At 38.3% G+C, this 23,734-nt stretch overlaps 1 protein-coding gene across 1 annotated transcript in view; it reads right to left on the bottom strand.

Moving 5' to 3' along the window:
• Positions 1–23,734, bottom strand: part of LOC308236758 (uncharacterized protein C8orf34) — a 266,754-nt gene that overhangs the window by 110,242 nt on the left and 132,778 nt on the right. The window lies entirely within an intron of this gene.

The following is a 23,734-nucleotide window of genomic DNA, read 5'->3' as shown; positions in this document are numbered from 1 at the left end:
TCATCTACATGAGTAATCTGGACAAATACTTAGGGTTTTAACTCAACTTCATGATAGTCATAAAAAATGCATCTCCTTGACCTGGTTGCAAAGGCTTATTTCCCTGTTTCAGGGAAATAGCTGCCACTTCAAAATTCTGCTTAACCAGTTATAAGCTCCTCTCTTGATCTCACGGTTACTCATGCAATGCAGACATTATATTGCCTGAGAACATAGAGCACTTTTCAGCTAGCTAATTAACCTCTGATGAGAATGTGCTGAACATTCCCTCACATCACTCTTCACCACTACAACACCCTGATCCTATCAGAATAAGGAACCTCACAATTTTCTTACCTCAGTTAGGAAATCTGCCTGCCTCACTTACGTTGTTTAATAACTGAAAACTTGACCTAATATTATTCATTGATAGATCATACATCAAAATTTGACCTAATATTATTCGTTGATATATCAAAATTTAAAACTGGAATGGATTATACTACCACCAACTTAAGCTTGCCTTTAGAATATAATCCTTTGTATTATTGCACTTACTTAAGCTCGTCAACTATCCAAAGACCACAGAATAAATATATATAGGCACACTTTTTTTTTTTTTTTAATATGACTTGGGATGATTTGGAAACAAAGGTGTTCTCAACTCTGCTGAAAACAGAGTTTTCAAGCCCTAACCAGTTTGGCTCAGTGGATAGACCGTCGGCCTGCGGACTGAAGGGTCCCAGGTTAGATTCCAGTCAAGGGCATGTACCTTGGTTGTGCGCACATCCCCAGTTGGGGGTGTGCAGGAAGCAGCTGATCCATGTTTCTCTCTTATCGATGTTTCTAACTCTCTATCCCTCTCCCTTCCTTTCTGTACAAAAATCAAAAAAATATATTTAAAAAAAAACTATCAAAAGTGAACAAGCACCCTAGCCAGTTTGGCTCAGTGGATAGAGCATCAGCTCATGAACTGAAGGGCCCTGGGTTTGATTCTGGTCAAGGACACATACCTCGGTTGTAGGCTCGATCCCTGGCCCTAGTCAGCGTACATGCGGGAGGTAATCAATCAATGTGTCTCTCTCATGTCGATGTTTCTCTCTCTCTGTCTCTCCCTCTCCCTTCCACTCTCTTAAAAATCAATGGAAAAATATGCTGGGGTGAGGACTAACAAAAAAAAAAAGTGAACAAGCTGTTTAAGACATGTTTAGATATACTCTTATTTCATAAATATGTAGCTATTATAAAAGTTGGGGCTCATGAAAAAATAAATAATAATGAAGCTCAAGGAAATACTCTAGCAGATCATTTTGCCAAATAAGCAACCTTAACCATAGGTATTATGCTCTCTAAACTCATCAAGGATAAATACTTAAAGGAATTCAAAGAAACTATTGTGAATATCAACATTCAGCCCCTAATTCTAGAAAAAATAAAGAAAAAAATATATGGTTCTAGCTCAGCTGTGGGCAAACTACGGCCTGCGGGCCGGATCCGGCCCGTTTGGCTGTTCTATCCGGCCTGCGGAGCTGAAAGAGCAGAGGGTTCTCTTGCTCTCCCCTCCGCTCCTTCACCAGCAGCAGTGTTAACATGGCAATGTCGGGAAACACGACCGCAGCTCCTTCTTCTGAGTGAACAACCTCTCAATCTTCCAGAGGCTCCTTGTAATGCCCGCGGACGCGTCTCCCGACATCACCCTGGGAATGCGTAGACACGTTATCATGGTGATGTAGGGAGAAACGCCCTGGAGAGCACAGTATCAGAGCCTTTCTGAAGATTAAGAGCTCTACTCAAACACATTTTTTTCCTGTTCCCACATTCTGTACATCACAATGACTTGTTAATAAAACAACAAAGACTTTCAGCTTTTAGGGCTTGTATCCACTGCAGTTTTTTTTCCCACTGCGGATGTGCGCAGCAGGGAAAAAGACACACAGAGGACATGTCACACTAGCCATGCTGCGGCTGCATTTTTTTGCTGATACGGATGCGGTATCAGTAACGCTACCATGGCCACTAACTGCATGTGTTAGCGGCCAAACAAATGCATTTTGCGCTGCGTTTGCTTCTCCCCCTTGCGCCTGTAAAAATGCGTGCTACAGGACATTTGTGTTAACATGCACCACTGCACATTAGCATCAACGCAAACATGATGGAAACCTGCGTACTCTGCATTAACCCTAGCTGCGCTGCATTGCAGTACTGCACCACACTGCAACGGCAGCACGGCTAGTGTGAACGAACCCTAATTCAGTGGGTTGAACAAAAACATTGTATAGAAATGTGATGAACTAAAGATTTTATTACAAAATCGCTTAATTTCAGGGTTTCAGAAGTAATTGGACAAATGAAAAACTGAAAATCAAATGTTCATATCTAATACTTGGATGAAACCCTTTCCTGGTAATGACAGCCTGAAGTCTTGTACTTATGGACATCACCAGATGCTGGGTTTTCTCCTTTGTAATGCTCTGCCAGGCTGTCACAGTAGGGGTATATATATAAATATCCTGCTATTTCCAGCTTTTAATAAGAAAAACTGTTGCAATGGGCATTTAAAAGTGGCACTTGATTGTTTTTATAGAGTCCAGTGGATGCAATCTGACATTGATAATGGGCTCTTTCACACTATGAGCACTGCAGCTGTTTTTTGCCAGTAACAGAAGTGCTAGTGGTAACTACTGGTTACCCATGTTTTGCACTGCCCTAGCACCTCCCATACAAGTGTGTCTGGAAGACACAGCAATGTGAAGCTATGTGTGTTACCATAAACAAAGGGCCTGTGTGAAAGATACACAGGTTTCCTATGGAGGAAAGGGGTTGTTCTCTATGGTCAGGGTGGGCCTCTGTCCCATCTCTAAACTTTTTCAGATGATTTTGCTATATATATATATATTTAGAAGACCAAAAATGTTATAGTAGAGCAAATTTAATCACTTGTTTTTATACTTTACTGTCTTATTTTAGTAGTAAAGAATTTAATAAGAGAACAGTACTGTTGGTTTTAGCCCAATATTAAACATGAGTGGACCAAAGAAAAGGAAAGTGGACAGTGAATGCCGAGTGTTTAAGAGGGAGTGGACAACAAAATATTTTTTCACCGAAGTCCGATCAATGCCGGTATGTCTGATATGCCAGGAAACACTTGCAGTCTTCAAAGAGTACAATCTCAGCTGTCACTTTGCCACAAAGCATGGCAACTATGCTAGCAAGCAGTCACCTCAAGAACGGGAGGCTACTGCACAGAGGTTGATGGCTAAATTACAGGCTCAGCAAAACGTCTTTCACAGACAAACTGCAATTCAAGAGACAACTACCAAAGCAAGTTTTATGCTATCATTCAAATTAGCAAAAGCTAGCAAACCTCTCTCTGAAGGCGAGTTTTTGAAAGAATGTATGATAGAGACAGCAGGTCTCTTGTGTCCAGAGAGCAAAGGCAAGTTTGAAAAACTCAGCTTATCGCTCAGGACAGTGACTCGTCGAGTGGAACTGATTGATGAAGACTGGCCAGCAAGTTAAATAGTAAGGCAGAGTTCTTTAAGTTTTATTCACTAGCATTGGATGAAAGTAATGACGTAAAGGACACTGCTTAGCTCTTAATTTTTATCCGAGGGATTAGTGACAATTTTGAAATTATGGAGGAGTTTTTAGCCATGGAGCCACTGAAAGGAAAAACACAGGGAGAGGACTTGTATGACCAGGTGTCTACTGTCATCGAGAAAATGAAGCTACCATGGAGTAAACTTGCTAATGTCACGACAGATGGATCTCCAAATTTAACTGGAAAAAATGTTGAATTGCTAAAAAGAATTCAGGATAAAGTGAAAGAGGAGGACCCTAACCAAGATGTTATTTTTCTTCACTGTATTATTCACCAGGAATCATTGTGCAAGTCTATATTACAACTTAATCATCTTGTTAATCCAGTCATAAAGCTTGTTAATTTCATTCGAGCAAAGGGACTTCAGCACCATCAGTTTATTAAGTTTCTGGAGGAAACTGATGCGGATCACCACAACTTACTTTACCACTCTCGTGTCTGCTGGTTGAGTTTGGGCAAAGTTTTCCAACTAGAGTGGGAGCTCAAAGAAGAGATTGGTGCATTTTTGAAATTAAAGGGGAAGTCTGACGAATTTACTGAGCTGAGGTACAAGAATTGGCTGTGTGACTTTGCATTTGCTGTAGATATATTTTCACATTTGAATGAGCTAAATGTGAAGCTACAGGGAAAAGATCAGTATGTACATGACATGTACACTAATGTGAAAGCCTTTAAATCGAAGCTGATTTTCTTTTCCAGACAAATTTCAGACAAAGTCTTCACTCATTTTGCCACACTAGCCACACAGAAGGAGACCATCCAAAACGTGAAGAAATACAGCAAATCACTGGATGACCTGCATGCAGAATTCTGTCGTTGGTTTTCTGATGTTGAAAAAATTGACCAGTCACTTCAACTGGTGGCCTGTCCTTTGTCACAAAACCCTGAAACAGCACCAGAAGAGGTGCAACTGGAACTCATCGATCTTCAGTCTGACTTTGTCCTAAAGGAGAAATTCAGCTCTCTTGAACTAAGAGACTTTTATGCTTCACTTAATGAAGCCACTTTTCCAAACATCCGGAGGATGGCACAGAAGATACTGGTGCTGTTTGGGTCAACCTATGTTTGTGAGCAGACATTTAGCGTCATGAACATCAACAAAGCCCCTCACAGATCCAGCTTAACTGACGAACACCTCAGATCTATCCTGAGAATAGCCACAACAAAACTAACTCCAGACTTTGATGCATTAGCTAAAAAAGGAGACCAACAACACTGTTCCCACTGAAGTTGATGTTTTAAAGACCAAAAACCTTTCAGCCCAGTCTACATTGCCATCTACATCTACGTCCCGGGCATAATTTGCAAGTTGCACTAAAGAAAATGTTTAATTTACTGTTTACACATTTTGTTCTTTTCTATTTGTTTTAGTTTTAAATTATTTTATTATATTGAAGTTTAATTTGAAAGGCTTTTGTACCTTTCCTTTGTTAGGCAATTTTATTTTGCCTTTGCCATCTTTAATATAAGGTATGTTATTGTGCTATGATTCCTCCATTTTTTGAAGTTTCAAATTATAATAATTAGCGTTTACATTCTTCTTGTTAAAATGTTTGAAATGAATAAAACTATTGAAATAAAAAAAAAGACTGTACCCTTTTATGTAATGATGTTTACTTTGAATTTATATTAGTTCACACAAACACTCCATCCATGCTTTTGTTCCGGCCCTCCGGTCCAGTTTAAGAACCCATTGTGGCCCTCGAGTCAAAAAGTTTGCCCACCCCTGTTCTAGCTTCATTCAGATAATCTTTGATGCTCTCAAGATCGCTGTTGGGTGACATTATTTAGTTTCAAATGGATAGTAGCTAAATTTCTCCATGAAACTACTCATCAGATACAGATAAATTGCTTACTGTGTGAAATCAACATGACTGAGTAAACTTTCAAAGACAGTAGAGGTCAATTTTTAGTCATGTTTTCTTTTGTCAACAACACAATTCTAGAAAAACTGTAAGATGGGATATGGCCAGGAACAAAATCTTCAAGGGCTCTTTGAATACTGCATGAATTTTATGCAGCTTTCACCCTCCACAAGATTTTAATGTTTTAGTTATATGTTTATTTTCAGGATGGGTTGAAACATCTCTTTGGCAAAAAGCTAGTCTTTATAGTTGCTAAAAAGCTGCCTTTTGTTTTCAATTTTGGGAATACAAACTTTTATATCAAGTACCCAAGGTACACACTTCCCAAGAAACATTAAAGAACCCCTTATTCATAAACCATGGGAAGGTGGAATCAATAACATTCTTAAATGAACTTAACAGAACTTTCGGAAATTCTTGAGCTCCCATAGGCAAAGGTAGTCCCACTCACCCTTAGTCAGTTTGGTCCACTCCCTGGGAACACATTATTTACTTCCCTATGAACTGGTAACTGTAGGGCCAATATGCTTCGGGATTTTACCTGATACTGAGCTCTACTCTCTGTATCACACCTTGTAAAATATTGCATGGGACACATGTACCATACTCAGTCCTATCACCAAGAGGTTAGGGTCACATTCAAAATATCTTCTTACAGCCTCTTCGTAATATTCAACTATGATATTTTGTCCATTGGAAGATACATCTGAAAAAAATTGCTCTTGAACTTCATGGAAGGGATTTTATCAAATACTATAAACTACTAATACAGAAGTAAAACTGTCTGGAGTAAACCCTTGGATTCACATTTCACAACTAAAGAAGCAATCCAGAATCAACAAAACAAGAAGCCTATTATAATAGGGGATCTCAAACAGGATTCTTTAGAACAAACCCATGACCCTCAGATAGTGGACAGTTTCTGCCCAAGATGGTGGATCAAAACCCCTACTAATTCCTATTTTGTTTTTCATCTACTTACTTACAATCATTATTCTCATTTTCTGTAGACTTCTGGTTGCTGCCCACCCATGATGGCCCCTTTTCCTCTTCTGTTCTCTTCTAGATTGGAGCATAATCAGTCTACCACCAATCTCAGATTATTCAGCTAATGTAAGGCCATGTCATGAATAATTCCTTTTTCCCTGGGTACCTGTGTGTTCCTACCAGATACTACTGGACTTCCTTTGCAGCCAGGATGGCTAGGATCACTTTCTTCATACTAATAACTCACGTACTTTAGGAATAGTATTACAAAAATTATCTGTACATAGGCACCCTAATTCTATAAATCATCAAACTGGAAATTATAATTCAGATATGAGCTCTAAATGAGGCTACCCTTGATTATTCAGGCACTTTACCTAGGGAAGTTATTGTTTCATTGTTTATACAAATAAAGCAGTAACTATATATATAAAACCCTGATATGCAAATAGACTGAACGGTGGAACAAACAACCAACCAGTCGCTATGACATGCACTGACCACCAGGGGGCACGCGTGGACCATGGTGGGCGTTGGCTGTGGCATGATGGTGGAGCAGGTGAGCGGGGGCGCTAGACCAAAGCAGATGCGGGTTGATGTTATCAGGGCGAGCCTCTGGTGGTCACTGAAAATTCTTTGCTCCTGTGCGCCATGGTCCCACCCGGTGCTTGGATCTGCTGCTGGTGCCGGCCCCATTCACACCCGCTGCCAGCGCCGGAGCCGCCGCTCGCATCCAGCACCAGCTCTGATCACTCGGTACCATCAGTGGGTGCGAGCAGCAACTGCCTGCCCCAATTGCCCTTCAGGGCTTCTCCACCTCCCCTTGCTCCTGAGGGGTGATTGGGGCCGGCAGCCACCTCTTGCACCCGCTGCCAGCGATGGCCCCGTTCGCACCTGCTGCCAGCACCAGAGTCACCGCTCCCACACACTGCTGGCACCAGCCCTGCTCGCACCTACAGCTGGTACCGGCGCCACTGCTCACACCCACTACTGGTGCCCGGTGCCAGTCCCAATCGCTTAGTGCCTTCAGCACAGAGCCAGGCTGCCGGCAGACAGGGGACTGTGGGCCATGGCATGGAGGATGGGCCGAGACCTGCCCCTATGCACACCACAGCTTCATGGCCCACAGTTCCTTTCAAGGTGCACGAATTCATGCACTGGGCCCTAGTTTCCAATAATAGGCATCATACAAACATGATATGGAAGACATGTATCATTTTAACTCTGACAGAATTTATAAATAATACTACCTCTACCCTAGATGAAATATAGATCAGTCTTAATGCCTTGGCAAAAATAGTGATGAACATTCTAGATTTCATGTTCACTAGTCATGGTAGTACCTGTGCCATTGATAATACTACTTGCTGTATTTGGCTCAATGAAAAAGCTAAGGTAGAAAAGAATATATCACCTTATGGAAACAGCTACCTGACTTTTTAAGATTGATCTCTTATGACCTATGGGGTTGTTTTCTTGGCCTTGGTTGAACAATTTAGATTTTTGGTTTGGATACATCTTTTTTCCCCCCTTTTTTTTTAAAGAAATGTGTTTTTATTGATTGTTTAGAGAGAGAGAGAGAGAGAGAGAGAGAGAGAGAGAGAGAGAGAGAGAGAGCAACATAAACATCTATTGTTTGACTTCTGTACCCACCCCAACCAGGTTCTTAACCCATATCTGGGTATGTGCCTTGGTCAAAAATTGAAGCAGCAACTTTTTGGTACACAGAATGATGCTCAACCAACAGAGCCACACAGGCCAGGGCTATAGTCTACATATTTAAATCCAATAGTCACCACTCGTAAACAATGTTCAGGGAACCATTAGCACGTGATTACACTGCATCACACAGTAATTGGTTCTGTTGTCCGTGGTGTGACTTTCTGAAGCAGTTTTATTTTTTAAAAGAAGTTTAAATTTTAATATCCTTAAATAGACTGTTAATGGTCCTTGTTCTTTTAGTGGTCACAATACCAGTCCATAGAATTCTATCATATATCATATTAGTGCTGACACGGGTCTTAAAAGCTTCTGTACAGCACTGCCTCATCAGATGATCACCATGTTAATACAACATGAAAAAGTTAAACTCTTTTGATAAAACTGAATATGGAGATGAGTGAATACTCATCAAGCAGTGAAGATCTGGATCTCTAGTCTTACCTTTGGCCAACTTCCTGCAAGAAAGAGAATAACCAAAAGAGGGACCTGAGAGATTGAATATATAGTAGTAAACACACACTGTACTGATCACATATGATCTTAGAGCAGTGACCTACAAGCTCTGCTGGGATTAACCAGAGACGCTAAACCACAATCTCTGCAGCAGTTGGCCCAAAACATTCAGTACTTGGTTAATATAAGCCAGCTTCTCCTCCTTTATCCCCATTGCCAACTCAGAACCAATTAAAAAAAGCCAAATATGCTCCCAAAATTGTATGAGATAGGCTGCTTCTAGTTAGCCTGCCTCTAGCCTCCCCATGTCAACTTCCAATCAGAACATATCTCAAGCCTTCCTTTTTTATTTTTTCATTATAAAGCTTTCCCACTTTCCTACCTGCTTTTGGGTCTCTGGCAAATACAAGTGATGGTGGGTGACTGCCTTGCTATAAGAAGCTCTGAATAAATAGCCTCTGCTTGTTCTCAGTTTAAAGGTCTTCATTTATTTCCTTCATGGCAACCTTTAAATATATATGATGCAGAAGAGATATCACATATCACAGTTCCCCCTGTGACTTCTGAGAAGAAATGGGTCTAAGAAGAGGGAAGGGTATTTCTAAGTCTACATAACAATCTTCCTATATTTATAGCTATTCAAAGGCATATTGAGCAGTATCATGAGGGAGATGTGAGTTTTTAAAGCAGAGGCTGGGTAATTATGGTGGCTGACCTAGAATTTTACTAAGCATTGTACTAAATGATCTCTCCAGTTGAGTCCAAATCTAAGCATCTCTCAAACTCTGTCATTACAATTCTATGATGGATTTAAGGCATTTCTGATACTGATGAAAATAGGAAATTGAATGTTTAAAAGCAGACTATTTAAATGAAGTAATCTCTTGAAGGCCATATTGCTATGAATTAAACCAAAAAGTTGCTCCCTTAGTTTTATTTTTTGAGCTGCAAAGTACACCCCAGTGACTTTTTAATGAAATGAGTACTGAGTTATTATAGATACTGACATGAAAAAATTATGTGGCTTATTCTACATCAGGAAATAGATATGATGGTTATCCCTTACCTTCAAGGCCAAATCCTCACTCCCTACTTGCCTCTGCATCATTTTTCTACTAAAAATATAAAGCACAAGGGTATGGAGCTTCATGATAATTACCTAAGCATTTGTAGGTTGCTTGATGGTATGTAGAGAAAGCAACAACACATGAATTTAATTATTTCATTTTTAAAGATTGCCTAGCCACCATATCCCCATCTGGGTCTCACTTCTTTTAAAGATTTGTTTTTTTAATTGACTTTTAGAGAGAGAGGAAGAGAGAGGGAGAGGGAGAGAAGGACATTGATATGAGAGCAAAACATCAAACATGGATCTGCTGCCTCCTGCATGCTCCCTACTGGGGTTCAAGCCTGCAACCTGGGCATGGGCCCTGACCTGGAATCTCACTGGCAATCTTTTGTGCACAGGACTATGTCCAACCAGCTGAGCCACACTGGCCAGAGTGGGTCTCACTTCTTTTTATACAGCTCAGAATAACTGTCATAGCATTTGGGTGGGGGGGTGGGAAGAGAATCCTAGAGTAAGAAGCCTTCTAGAATTTATTTGTTCATTCATTGAGACTTCAGGTTGCTGCAAACTGAAACTCAGCAACTGCTATGGCATGAAAGTATCAGATGCAACTGTGATGATGGCAGTGAAATTGATTCCTCTAGTCTTGGGAGAGGTCTTACTTGGACAAATATTAATTTCTTCATTTGTTAACCAACATTCATTCTCTCAAAGAAAATCAATAAACTTCCTTACCGAGCTTTAAAGGGTGATGCAACTATAAAGAACCTTGCATCCTGTTTAGTCATTGAAGGTTGTTAATAATCTGTGTTTGGTTTACAAAGAATAAAAATAAAATACAAATCTAGGTCTTCATAGTTCCATTCCCTTAATAACTTTAAAGGGAGCAGGTGTCTAGGATTAAATAAGCAAGGGAAAGAAATCAAAATGCCTAAACCTAGAAAAATTTAGAAAGTTTGCATAAATTGTGAGGGAGGAGAAAAACACATTAGAGAATTTGAGTAAGAGCTTGTCCAAGGAATGTTTAATGCTGGATATGTCAGGGGAGAAAATGCCAGGAATAGTTTTAAGTACAGAAACTTAGAATCTTAGAATATCAATGGTATCAGCCTTTCTCGCTTCCTTCCTTCCTTCCTTCCTTCCTTCCTTCCTTCCTTCCTTCCTTCCTTCCTTCCTTCCCTTTCCTGGCTATTTCCCTAAATAAAATATTTCCCATGATATTCCCCCACACCCAATTTGGTGCTATAGGTAGAGCAGATATATACCATCTTGGGTGGTAAGTAGATACAAATTCAGTATAAGGAGAGACTCTGGACAACTAGAAGTCTCCGTGAAGCAATCAAAAATACTTTTTTAACCAAAGAATCTCATAATTCTTAAAGTAAAAATGGTATAGAAATATTATGTAAAAAATTACCTGATTGGAATTTTTAAAAATATACTTGCTCTATTTTGATACTCTGAAATCAAACTAGTGAATGTCAATGTATAGTTACGAAAGTAGATAGCTTTCATATAATGTGATCAGCTCTATCCCAGAAAAACATACACTCACACACACACAAAATAAATGTTTCAAATGTTATAGAAAACAAATAGGAAAGCAATTAACTGAGTTTTTTAAAATGCCAGATATTGTCTATGAGCATTTGGCACTATTTTATTTTAATGAAGCAGAATAGTTTCAGTTTTCTGATGAAAACCTAAATGATAAAGAATTATTAGTAAGATGAATAAGTTGGGTAACAGGTAAGTAGAAGTATACAAGCCAAACTCAGTAGTGAAGGACCTTTCAGAGCAACAAAAGAACATGAAAAAGCACACAGATTTGAAAGTACATAGTATTTTGGGAAATATTATGCATCTTATATGACTATAACCTGAGATGTATAGGGATAGCAGAATGCAACACCAGAGAATAGTTTAGTCTCAGATGACAAAGGGGGATAAAATGATCAAGTCTGTAGGTGTATTAATTGAAATAAATAATTTTCTAAATTTATAATATTAACTTTAGGAATATTCTTTTTAAACATAGTTGATATTATAACTAATATATTCAAGACTATCTATAAAATAGTCTTCATTGAAATATTCAACTAATATATTCAGTGAATTAGGTTATAAATATATTCCTCACAGCTATAAATTCACTACTCATTAACATATTCTTATTTAAAACTATACAATTACATATTCAACTAAATATCAAACATATATTTAATATAGTCAACATAACCAATATGACCTAGAACTGTATCTTCCAATTCATTAGTCACTAACCACAAGTTGCTATGGAGAACTTTCAATGTGGCTCGTCCAAATTGAGATATGCTGTAATAGTGCAATACATACAGTATTCAGAAGACTTAATACAAAATATCTGATTATTAACTTTTTATATGGACTACATATTGAAATAAGAATGTTTTGGATATACTGAGTTAAATAAAAATGTATTAAAATTAATTTTACCTGTTTCTTTTTTCTTTTTTTAATGAGACTGCTGGAAAATTTAAAATTACACATTACTTCAATTGATGGTTTGCATTATATTTCTACAGGATAGTGCTGTTCTAGAACAAATATTTCATGAATATCTTAATAAAATTATATTTTTTTAAAAAACTATACTATTTTATATCATATAGCTTTATATCATATAGCTTTAGACTAAAAATTTCCTTACATTGATGCAAATAAGAACACATTTCTTTTTTTTTTGCCTTCTAAATAAATCTTTATTATTCAGATTATTATCTTTATTATTCAGTTCCTCTTTTTCCCCCCATAGTTCCCCTCCACCCGGTGCCCACCCCACCCTCTGCCCTTACCCCCCGCAACTGACCTCATTCACAAGTGTACGATTTTTGTCCAGTCTCTTCCCACACTCCCCACACCCCCTTCCCCCCTCCCCCGAGAATTGTCAGTCCACTCCCTTTCTATGCCCCTGATTCTATTATATTCACCAGTTTATTCTGTTCATCAGATTTTTTTATTCACTTGATTTTTAGATTCACTTGTTGATAGATATGTATTTGTTGTTCATAATTTTTATCTTTACCTTTTTCTTCTTCTTCCTCATCTTACAGAATACCCTTCAGCATTTCATATAATACTGGTTTGGTGGTGATGAACTCCTTTAGCTTTTTCTTATCTGTGAAGCTCTTTATCTGACCTTCAATTCTGAATGATAGCTTTGCTGGGTAGAGTAATCTTGGTTGTAGGTTCTTGCTGTTCATCACTTTGACTATTTCTTGCCACTCCCTTCTGGTCTGCATAGTTTCTGTTGAGAAATCAGCTGACATTCATATGGGTACTCCCTTGTAGGTAACTAACTGTTTTTCTCTTGCTGCTTTTAATATTCTCTCTTTGCCTTTTGCTCTTGGCATTTTAATTATGATGTGTCTTGGTGTGGTCCTCTTTGGGTTCCTTTTGTTTGGGGTTCTCTGCACTTCCTGTAAGTCTATTTCTTTCACCAGGTGGGGGAAGTTTTCGGTCATTATTTCTTCAAATAGGTTTTCAGTATCTTGCTCTCTCTCTTCTTCTGGCACCCCCATAATTCGAATGTTGGTATGCTTGAAGTTGTCCCAGAGGCTTCTTACACTATCTTCATAATTTTGGATTCTTTTTTCTTTTTTATTTTCCGGTTGGGTGTTTTTTGCTTCTTTGTATTTCAAATCTTTGACTTGATTCTTGTGGTCCTCTAGTCTGCTATTGGATCTCTGTATATTATTCTTCATTTCAGTCAGTGTATGCTTAATTTCTAGTTGGTCCTTTTTCATATCCTCGAGGGACTCATTAAATTTATCGGTGGTTTCTAGAAAATGCTTGAAAAACTTTATAACCGTGGTTTTGAACTCTATATCCAATAGTTTGCTTTCCTCCATTTCTGTCATTTGTGATCTGTTTCTTTTTCTCTGCATTTTGGCTGCTTCCCTGTGTTGATAGAGAGGCTTTGTGTGCTAGGTGTCCTATAGGGCCCAGTGGTTCAGCCTCCCCAGTTACCTGAGATGGACACTCTTGGTGCACTGCTTTGTAGGCTGCGTGCATAGTCTTGTTGTAGATAAGCCTTGATTGTTGTTGGTATCACTGGGAGGAATTGACCTCCAGGCCAATTGGCTGTGAGGATCAGCTGTGTCTATGCTGGGAGAACTTCTGTGCTGGAGACACCCTTATGGGGTAGGACTTGCTTCAGTGGGGCTTTGGTGCTCACTGTGTCTGACCCCTGAGTGTGTCCCTTATGGACCTGAGGAGTTGTAATCTGGATGGTCCCACTCTGACCACTGGGTACACTGGCTCTTGGATCTCCAAGAAGGTGTAAAGTCAGCCACTGCCTCAGACTACCCTGCAGGAGCTTCGGAGAGATCTGCAGATTCCTCTTCTTTGTTTGGGGTTTGGAGGTGCCCAGATGAGGCCCAGCTGTGAAGCAATGCAAGCTGCTGTGGAGCCTTGGGCTTTCTTTTGGAAGTTCTGGGGCTCTCTGACCCAGCTGCAGTTTGTTAGGTAATTTTAGATTGCAAAGGGCCTGGCCATTCATATGCAAAAGCCTCTGTGCACAGCTGGGGTGGGGTTGTAAATTGGGTGGGGCAGGGTCTCAGGGAATCAACAGGGCCGAGCAAATAGCAATGGCTGACCTTCAGCCCTGCCCTAAGAGGCCCCCAGGTCTCAGTGTCCCGCGGTAATTGCTGCAAGCACCTCTGAGAAAAAGCCACCCTCATGTTCCGGCCCGATGCCAGACAGTCCAGTTTCCCCTATATGAGTCTGGGACCCCAGAGTCTCGCCCAGAACTGGAGTTCAGAGCAGTTGGGAGCTTGTGTCTCCCTCCTGATTGAAAAAGACAACCGCGTCCTCAGTTGCCAGCCTTTTCTGCATGTGTGCCTCCATACCTCTGTACTTTACTTCCGCATCTCCTCTGAGTCTCAGTGTGCTTTTCTCTTCCCTTCTAGTTGTAGAATTTCCACTCAGCCAGCCTTCCTGTGGTTCTGGATGATGTCCATTTTGTCTTTTAGTTGTAGTTTTGAAGTGGTTGTGTGAGGCAGCAAGTTCAGGTGTTTACCTATGCCGCCATCTTGGTTTCTCCAAACACATTTCAATATATCCATTAATATTTATGAAAAAAAATATAATCATATTCATTGTCTCTATTTAAAAGAATATTTACTTTCATTACTTGCTATCCTACTATTTGGTTTCATTTTTATCCCACAGTACTTATTACCTGACTATATATATTAATCAGGTATAAAGGTAGATATATATGTCTATATACATCTGTGTGTCTAAATATATATATACACACATACTTAAACAAAATATACATGTACATATACAGACACACACATACACACACTCCTACAATTATTCATTTAATTTTAACATTTTGTTTCTTTTCTGATACCTCAACATAGCAACTAAGTCTTTCTCATTTACTATCATAATCTCAGTGTTTTATAAGGGTATCCAGCACAGAGTAGGCATTTGTTGATATTTACTGACTAGAAAACTTTTGTATAATTTGATAATCCTTGTTAATTATTTAATCAATTGATCTTTGCATGGGATTGACTTTTGGAGAATGGGTTTTTGAAGAAATACACTTACCTACACAATTTGGAACCAGGGAGATGAGGCAGGAAGAAGCCTGCATCAATGCTGCCTGTATAAGCTTCTGAGGGTCTGGAGAAAGGGTGAACCAGTAAGAGACAGAAATATACTAGCAGTGGTCAGCAAACTCATGAGTCAACAGAGCCAAATATCAACAGTACAACGATTGAAATTTCTTTTGAGAGCCAAATTTTTTAGACTTAAACTTCTTCTAACGCCACTTCTTTAAAATAGACTCACACAGGCCATGATATTTTGTGGAAGAGCCACACTCAAGGAGCCAAAGAGCCACATATGGCTCGCGAGCCGCAGTTTGCCAACCATGGTACTAGAGAGTAATTGCAGAGGTAGGGTCAATAGGTTGGAGTGAACTATTGATTGAGAAATCCTAACAGGTTTCTCCATCTGACCACTTTTAGGAAATACAGGAAGAGATAATAATACCTTTGCTTTTGCACATGCTGAGATGGAGCTACCTTTTAAGATAGCCATATGGGTATTTGGTAGACAGTTAGAAGAACAAGTCTGGAGCTAGGGAGGGAGTGTGAAATGGAGCGACAGACCAGATGGCTGAGAAAAGCTGGTATAGTTATCAGCCTAGCTGCAGCAGTTAAAATCAAGCAGTGACATCGATGCCTAACTTTCTTTACAAGAAAAATGTGTGCATTACATGAATATTATCTGTAAAAGAAGAGAGTACTATATCTATTTTTTTACAATAGAAAGCCCAAAGCAGTAATTTATTTGTTAAATTAACCTATAAAATTGTGATGCATCTTTTGAGTCACAGGGACACTAATTGATAAAAATGAACAAATTTAAAACTACAGACATGTCAGCACTTTATCTTTATACCATCCAAATAAGCAAGAATTAATCAAGCAAAGAATTGTTTTGATTTAATTTAAGGAAATAACAGCTGCCTTGATTAAATAAACCCAGGACTTTCATTTCACTCAAGTGTAATCCATGAAATAATTTACAGCTGCCTGATCTAGACAATGTGAATTTTCACATCTGTTTCTAGGAACTTCATAACAAAAAATTAAAAGCTTTCCAAACACAGTCCCTTCGCAGTGATTCAATGATGGTTACACAAGAGTTATATGGCAGTTTCTCCCTGCACTGCAATTGGTTTGTTGATTTACGTCAATAGAGCTGATTTGGTCAAGTATTTTATGCAGATGTTATATATTCCGAGTGAATTATTAAAAATAAAATAAATGTTAAGAAAACATATAAGAAATCAGACAAGCTTAAATAAAATATTTATGAAAACTTTTTTGCTATGAGAGACAGCTATAATTCCTTAAGAGGAAAAGAAAGAATATAGAGTGAAGCATAATTCACTTTCCTGGGACAAATTTTGGTTGAAAGGTGGAAGAAGGAGGTTCAGGCCATGCTTCTATTGATTCCCTCTTTCTACAACCATGCCTCAAATATAAGCTCAGCATTCTTTCTTAGAACATCAAAGTAATACAACTTAACCAAATTCATAAATATTAAGAACAAAGTGGTAGAGAGCAGAAATTTTAGGTTGTAATTTTTACAAAATAACCTTCATTTAAAGTTAGAATTGCACTTGAAAAAAAAAGTCTTGTGGAATTGAAATGCTATGCTGAATTTTCCCTTTTTAATAACATAAGAGAATGTTACAGAATATTTACTTTCCTTGACCACATAAGAGCAATAAACAAAGAAAGTGATTACACCAGTAAGTTACAAACCATGTTTATGTAAATTTAAGTTTACATGTAGTCTATGTCTTCTATCCTTAACTTGAAAGGAGCAAGAAACTTCCTGAGATATCCTTTAGCTACCAATTCCTGTTTAATTTCTTTGACTATCAATAGCCAAACACATGATGACCACAAACATTTGAAAATATTTATAGGCTAGAATTTGTTCACTTACATTGCAAATGAATCACAAGACTTGTGCTAATTGAACCCATCATTATATAAATTGTGAAGGCTTTTCTGTTAGTCAGACAAATTAAGACATCTGGGAGTGGTTTTCTCCTTCCAATCTGGAAGAAAATGTCAGTGCTTCCAGCAAATTCAAACCCAAACACTCCCCAAAGTCTGGTTTCTGCATCAGAGTGCATCTTTATTTTTCTTAACTTTCACCCACCACAAAATGCAAAAGATTATATTATAAACACACAAAAATTAACTTTTTTTTCATGAAACTTTTGTTACCCTCTGAAGGTTTGACAGATTGAGGTTGTGTATAATTCTCTTTCAGTAAAAATAACTGAAATTCCAGCCATGTGGACTCACATTATATATGCAGATTGGTCTGGTACAACTGAGCCCAGTTACAGCCCTAATTGAAGTAAGGACACAGTGTGACCAACTCAGAAATCTAGAGACAGTGTCAGAGACATAGTATTGGGACCAGGTTTGAGGGGCATAGACAGGAAATTTGAAAAGAGCTTAGAAGTAGAAGTCTTCGGGAATACAACTGGAAAACATAAAGTGAGGGGAACCAGGCAACATGTTCAATGTAGACATGAACAAGGCAAAGACGATATCTAGGTAGTTTTGGGGAAAGGTTGCTTAATCTTTTAAAAAGGCTGGATTAGGTAAATTATTAACTGTATAGAATGATAGGCAAAAATGTGTGATGATTTTCAAATATGAAAACCACTGCTATATCTTGCTTACAAAAGCTTATCATTTTAACTACCATTTAGAAGTGTATTTATTCTATCTTACTTCCCATGGGCTGTATCTCTCCCTAAAGCACTCATATAATTATTTTTTAAAATATATTTTATTGATTTTTTACAGAGAGGAAGGGAGAGGGATAGAGAGTTAGAAACATCGATGAGAGAGAAACATCGATCAGTTGCCTCCTGCACACCTCCTACTGGGGATGTGCCCGCAACCAAGGTATATGCCCTCGACTGGAATCAAACCCGGGACCTTTCAGTCCGCAAGCCGACACTCTATCCACTGAGCCAAACCAGTCAGGGCAGCACTCATATAATTATTACCTCTCAATAGTGAGAAAGCATTTCTCAACCCAATAGTTTGGTTATTGAAGATGGCTGGCCCTTTTAGGCACCATTATGTTAGAGCAAGCATTATTTCAGCTGGTATAGGTGATTCACTATACTAACACTTACTTTTTTGTTTTAAAACTAATGATTAACCCTCTTTAATACAATCTTTATATTCCCATAAACTCTGGATCAAATAAATAAGGTCCTATGTTGAGGAGTTCTTATGTGCATTGTATTAATTTGTTGACTGCTAATGATCTTTGACCATTAACCTAATCATTGTACCCTGTACCATGTCTGATGATATTTTGATTCGTTATCCAGACCATGAGTATTAATTGAATTCCTTTGGATGAGTGTTTTAGCATTGGTTATATAATGTGCTAACTCAAAATAAGCCTTTTGGTGAAAGCACAATAAATTCATCCACTAATTGTTACAATCCCAATGCTAGCTGTTAAGTTTTCTGTACCCATGCTCTAAACTCATCTTTAGTCAAGTTGACTCTGCCTGAAGTCAGTTTACTTTATATACATGGCACAGACACAAAACTAAATTGATATTATATTAGTGATTGAACTCAAGATTTATTCTTAGTTTACTTTTTTCTTGGACTTCAAATGTTACAAGTCTTGGATGGTTCACATCTTCCACTACCTCCTTCCTTCCTCTTCCTTTTCTTATATTCTATCTTTATTTTTGCTTAAGTCTTAAGCTTTGGTAGTATTCTTTCTTCACTAAACCCTTGATCATGTAGACTTTTTTTGCTTCAACTGTCCTACATTTAATTTCTTTTTGAACTTCACAACCTTCCATCTCTGAAATTTGTGCTACTGATATTGAGATTTTCAACCCATCATGCAATATTCTCAATGAAGCAAATATTAACCAACTCAATGCATATTAAAAAGGAGGGGGAAAGGAAAGTAATTTATTATGCTTAGCACAAGTGGTAGGATTCTAAATCCAGTATGATAAATCTAAAAATTGTATTAAACATCATAGCTACCCACTGTTATCTCCCTTCAAAACTTCCTTTATTTCTGTCTTATGCTCAGCTCTTAGATATAAATAAGAAAAATAATTAAATTTTAAAAAAATATTAAAAAGAAGAAGATTGTGGCTGGCCATACACTAAAATTGCTGCTGATGTGTTTTGGCTGTGGTTGCCGACTCATTCTCCCTGTGGTGTGCCACAGGCGAGAAGCAGGCACAGGACATACCTTTCCCATCCTGACATGCGAGCCACACGCCACAAGATGTTGCCACCCTGTCTGACAGGTTGTAAATCCACTTTCCGTTCTGTGCTGCTTTCTTGGAATTCACATGCTGTTCTCATCTCTTACACTTCCAGACACGAAGCAGTGCCACCCGATTGAAATTTAACAAAACCTTTTTCAACTCTGTTCTATTTTCTTGGAGAGCTGCCTCTGGAACTGTTCTTTAATAGCATGCAGCATGATGGCACCCGAGACCTTCATCTCACATCCTACATTGTATAAATTTTTTTGATTTTTCAAAAAATGGGTTTTTGGTGATAAGGAAAAAATATAAAAATCTAAATATGTACAAATTGGCTATAATACTCCATATAGAGCAATCCAAAGATGTTAATGTTAACTTGGTGTGCCCTCTACTTAGGGTGTCCTTACATCAAATAAAACCATACTGGCTTCTTTTTCTTCAAGTTTCTGTTCAAAGAGGGAATTTTCTTGAGTATCCTACAAGAGCATCTTCTATTATTACTTCATCTTTTTCATCAATATCTCCATAATATTTGTTACATCCTAGAATGACATTATATATTTACTGTTCATCATTTGACACTAAGAAATTTCTAGGAGGGCAGAGACTGTCTCACATTTTCTGTATAGTCCCTGGAATATATGGGTGCTCAATAGGTATATATTGAATGAATCATCCTGACACATGATATACATGCCATTATTATCTTCATTTTATAGGTAATGTATATTATAGATAAGGTCCCTTAGAAAGCCTGAATGATTTCCCCAGAGTGCACAGTATTAATTGGGAGAGATAGCAATTAAAGCCTGATTGGTCTGAGGATCAGCTTTTATATATACATACAAATACTATAAATGGTTTCTCAAATAATTTTATTATTATTATTAACAGTATTACTAGCTTTTTATGTTTCAATAAACTTCTATTAGCTAACTCTGTATGTAAGATACTACTCTCCAATGTCAAATTTTAAAGGACAGTTATCATTTGTTGAGTGCCTATTAAGTTTTAATCACTCTTTTAGGTGCTTTCACATATTACACCTTATTTGCCCTTCACAACAACCTTATAAGGCATTGGTTCTCAACCATGGGTGAATTCTTCCTCCCCCTATCACAAGGAGACACCCGGCTATGTCTTCAGACATATTTTATCATCATAACAGGGGTGGGGGAATGAACCAAGTTTGAATTATGGGATCTGACACTGGAGTTAGAGTTTAGTTCGATCAAATTACACGGCTAGTATGTGGTGCAGCCTGGATTTGAGATCAGGTCATCCAGCCATAGCACAACACCCTACTCACACTACATTCCTAATGAACTCTACGTTACACAGAGATGACTTAGTCTGGCAGGGCTACTCTGCTTTTACTTTAACACCATTAACACCATTCTCAGTATCTCATCAGTGTACCCTCACCCCAAATAGTATCTTACGAATGGAGATTTTGACAGGAAATTTCACAAGATTATGCAAGAGATAGTTAAATTGAACTTTGCACAGCAAAACCTTCCTTAAATCACCTTTAAACATCTTGGATCTTTCACAACGTTTTGCCCCTTTATGGCTGCTTCATAGTTTGCATTCCATCTTCTTTTTCCATTCTCCCACCTTTCATTTCCTGACTGCAGCCTCATCTGAAGTCCTTTTGAAGTACAATTGAACCTACTTACAGTTTGCATCCCCACTCAACACCGTGATTAATCAAACAAAGATTCCACCTTGAGTTTTATCTCCCTCATGAAGTATTTTCTGTCATGACCATTTATTACAATGCCTTGTGGTATTATGAAAGCCTCAAGCCTATCAGCATGCCATCAACCCACCACTCTGCTGTGTAAGCAATACTAAAAGCACACACATTCTGGTTCCTTTCTTGCTCAGATCACTGTGATTTCTTTGCCCAGCAAGAGCACTGTACATACAAAAGAAAACAAGAAGAGATAAGATTAATATGATGAGCACATCTGGGCCAGCATGACTCAAAGACTGCTCCATGACCCCTGCTTTTTGGTACTCATGCCTTTGAATAATTCTCACCTGTTGAAGATAGGCTGAACATAGGGACTTGGTTTCTAACTAAGAGAAGGAAGCTAGGTTGATTGGAGGTCACTTTGGGATTGGGTTATGAAAAACTATACCTTTTATCTTGCTAGCATATTTTCTCTATTGCTTTTTTGGCTTGCATATTGATGAAACAAGTTAGGGAGGCCCAGGTGACATGGAGCTCAGGGTAGCTTTTGACCAACAGCCAACCAAGAAATGAGGCCCTCAGTCCAACAATCTTTTGGAAACTAAATTCTGCCAACAACTGTGTGAGTTTGGAGGCAAATTATTCCCCAGTTGAGATTCATCAGAGACTCCAGGAGGACTGCTGATACTTTGATTACAGTCTGTAAGAATATTTAAAGTAGAGGACACAGCTGAGCTGTGCCTAGACTCCTGACCCCCTCGCCCCCCCCCCAAAAAAAAACAACCTTTGAGATAATTAATGTGTGCCATGTTAAAATGTTAGATATATGGTCATTTGTTACACAGCTATAGGTAATAAATTAAACATTCAAGCAATTTTTCTTTTCTCCAAATTATGTGGAATAAAATTCCTAGTGAAATTCTAAAGAATTACTTTAATAGGTAGTTTTACATTAAATAACCTGAAATATATAAAAATATATATAGAAAACAGTTAAAATTCAAGACTACCTTATTTTAAGAGGCCTGGTCATTCAATATATTCCTTAAAATCTTTTTCTAATTTCAAAAGGACAAGTAAAATTCATAGTTATCAAAATTTAACACTTAGCCAAATTTATGATATAACCAAGTTGTCTGTAGGGTATTTTTATATACTAGTACAGTTTATAGTACATTGAAGTCCCACCTCTAATTGTTTTACATAATACTATTATCCACAGCTCATAATATTTTCATATAATTCTGCTATTTTAATTATTATAAAGTTTTTTTAGTAACTGATTTCCCCCTTGCACTGTAGTGTTGATTACAGCTATGATTTATCTGATGTTGTGTCTTAAATTCAATCCAAAATTATAACATTGTTTGGATAGGAAAAATGATCCACTTTGTGAGTCTCAGATTCAATATGTGGTTTCCATGATCACATTCTGACAAAAAATGGAGTCAGCATATAGCAGCTTTTCATAGAACACATACATATGAACACACATATATATGCACACACATACACTTGCACACACAGGCACACACCCCACACATACTCTGCTGGAGTACTAAAGTTCTGCATGAACCATCACGTCCCACACTGTCCTACCTCAGCATCTTAAAGATGGACTACAGCCATGGCTTAGATAAAGCCAGAGCCAGGGAAAACTCGTCCAACATTTTGTCTGGAGGGTCACCTTCTGAAACTTATGAAATTAGAGCACTTTTTCATATAAAACATATTGAATGTATTTCCAGACCCAACTTCAATATATTGGTGTTTCCACATCCAGACAAATATTTATAGATTCCTAACTCTATGAAGCACTACTTCCTCACACAAACACTCTCCCCTGGGAGGTTTGGTTTATTTATATTCTCCAAAACACATGCAGACTGCCCAGAATAAAAAATAATTAAGATGGGTAAAAAAAGGTAGCATTCTTTATTTTCTGTAAGTAATCTGAACATCCATCCTTTTGAATAAGGAGGAAAACAGAACAAACAAAATTGTCTGTGTCCTAACAATGGCAACAGGCAGGTCTCTGTGCGGGTTCCGATGCTCCTCATTGTGCTCCTCGCTGCACTCTTACCCAGCCCAGTGTCTGAGCACAGCTTGTGCTCAGCAGGATCAGGAGCCTGGCCATCCATCCCTTCATCCCTGATCCAACTCCCCCTTTACTCTGGGTCATCTGAGTCCCACCTGTGACCCTCACAGGGCATGTAGCAGCCCCTGGCCCTCCTCTGCATAACATAGAGCTTGGGGAGAATTGTAAGTGCTACCAGAGGTCTATCTTACTGGTCACCTCCTTTCTACCCCTTTCTGTTCTACAGAAATGGAAACCACTGGCCCAAGAGCTCCCAGATTTTACACTAACCAGTCTAAAGTTTTTGAGTAAAGATTCTGTCATATTCATCTCTAATCCTAACCCACCTGAATGTGTCTACATGCCACACAACTTGGATTTCTGCTCTGAGGTTTAGCCAGGACACCTGGCTGTATCTTT

This window comes from Plecotus auritus (assembly GCF_963455305.1).
Source record: "Plecotus auritus genome assembly, chromosome: 11".
NCBI lineage: Eukaryota > Metazoa > Chordata > Mammalia > Chiroptera > Vespertilionidae > Plecotus > Plecotus auritus.
This window is presented reverse-complemented; position numbering and strand designations above follow the sequence as displayed.